This window comes from Egretta garzetta, unplaced genomic scaffold, assembly GCF_000687185.1.
Source record: "Egretta garzetta isolate BGI_Z169 unplaced genomic scaffold, ASM68718v1 scaffold556, whole genome shotgun sequence".
NCBI lineage: Eukaryota > Metazoa > Chordata > Aves > Pelecaniformes > Ardeidae > Egretta > Egretta garzetta.
Genome location: NW_009259980.1, coordinates 48,057 through 50,101, shown reverse-complemented (window position 1 = coordinate 50,101; position 2,045 = coordinate 48,057).

Sequence of the window (2,045 nt, the reverse complement as noted above, 5' to 3'; positions counted from 1 at the left end):
GCTCGCGCCCAGGACAGCGCGGAGAGTCGGAGCCGGGGCGTGGAATAAGGTAACAAGCGGATTTACCTGGGTCCGGAGGGTTTTTGGCCCCGAGTCCCTAAATCCGTGCCCTCGAAACAGAGAGCAAGTCAAGCAGCTCCTTCGGCACAAACCACCCGGCAAGCGCGCACGCACCACACACACCCTGCACACACACACCCCGCACACACACACCCCCCGCACACACCCCCCCCCCGCACACGCACCACACACGCACAATCTGGCTCTCGGAGCAGGGGTGCTGCAAAACCCGGATCTGGCATCGGCATCTATACCCCGTTCCGGCTGCAGCAGCTCCCTTTCCCAAATTACCGTGCCGAGCTCTGTTCAGCGCGTTGGCGTTTTCTACACGTTCAGGGAAGTTCAACACCTTCCACCAAACTGGGCTGGCAGGTAACGGCAGCCGTGTGCCGGAATCCCTGTACGCTCAGGAAAGCTCACCCGAGAGCTGAGCAGCTAAGACCACATCTAACACGATCATTCACCCTGGCTAGACTAGTCCCACTGCCAAATCGCAATGTTTTGGTATAGCGTTTGGCTGCCTTTAAAAAAACCAAGACGTTGGATGTGGGTTATTGTGACTTTGCTTAAGCACCATATGTACTGGGCACAGATCTGTTTGATGGGAAACGATGGCTGCTCTTGATCTCTGTCTGGAAGGTAAAACTTCAGGTTTCCACTGGGGGGAAAAAAAAAGACACTCCACAATAAATTTTTAAAGTGTTGATATGGCAGGATGCATTATTACCAGATTTTTATAGGGAACTATCCACACTTCACTTAGTCTTTAGAACGTAGAGGTTTGCTGCCAAAAGAGTGCTGGACTTGGCAAAAATGGTACTGTCATCTTGTGTTATTCTCTAGCCATTAAGTACCAGAGCCCACAGTTTAGGAGTAGCAGAAATTTATTGTCTATTCTTATCAGGGGCTTGAGATCAGAAAAGGTAGCATCCTGCAGCAGCCAGCACAGCTGCCTTTGCAGTGCTGCTGGGCAGGAATAGTGCTGGAGTGTGCATTTGGGATTGGAGCAGCTGCAACTTCCCTACCTAAAACTGCGAGAGGTTGTGGAAAAAGCAGGAGCATCCCACACTGGAGCATGCTTTTGATTTGGTGCTGTGTGACTTTCAACACGGTTGGGATTCTGAAATGCACTCAGAGCTGCTCCATTTCTAACTCTCTTTATCCAGCTGAATTCAGGAGCAAAATTTGCTAAGATCAGGAAAGATGTGTGCAGCAGTTCTGGGGTCTTACAACACTGATACACCAGCAGCCAGATTATTTTTCTGTGAGATTTTTTGCTTGTTTTCTGCTTTAAACATTAGAATTTGGTATTTGGGGAACAAAATTAGACTAGTTACAGAACACAGGAAATCTTATTTTCAGATCTTTCTAACACAGTCTGGGGACATGAGCCTAAAAAGAGAAGGTAAGAGTAGACCCAGGTTGATTTTTTTGGTTTTGTTTTTCTGAAGGGAGTATGTTCATACACGCACCTGCCCATGCTGACACACGCAGAGGCACATGCACATTCCTGTAACCTACCTTCAACGCATCTCACCTGAGCAACCCTGCATGGCGTTGCCAGCACTCACAGGGCTCACTCCAACACACAGCAATAGCTGAAGGCAAAAGTAAGTCCAATGCATTTTTCTGTCACCTCACAGGGTACACTTGTTTCATGTCTGTGAGTTTCAGCGACATGCAGCTTTCTGGTGAGCAAGGACCATGTCCTGGAATTGGCTCATGGGGCAGCATACACTGTCCCACTTGCCTGTGTTTACTAGTACATAGGGAATGTGTTTGTGGTAACTGGTGATGCTGCCTGGGAAGGGGAAGTGTACGCATGGCATGCCTCAGCAGTAATTACCAGATTCATGTGGGATGGAAGGAACAGCATGTTAGGGGATTGCAACAGTAATAAGACACAGAGATGATACTGATTCTATTACACTGCAAATGCATGCATATAATAACCACTGTTGTAGGAGGAGGAACAAGGATTTAAA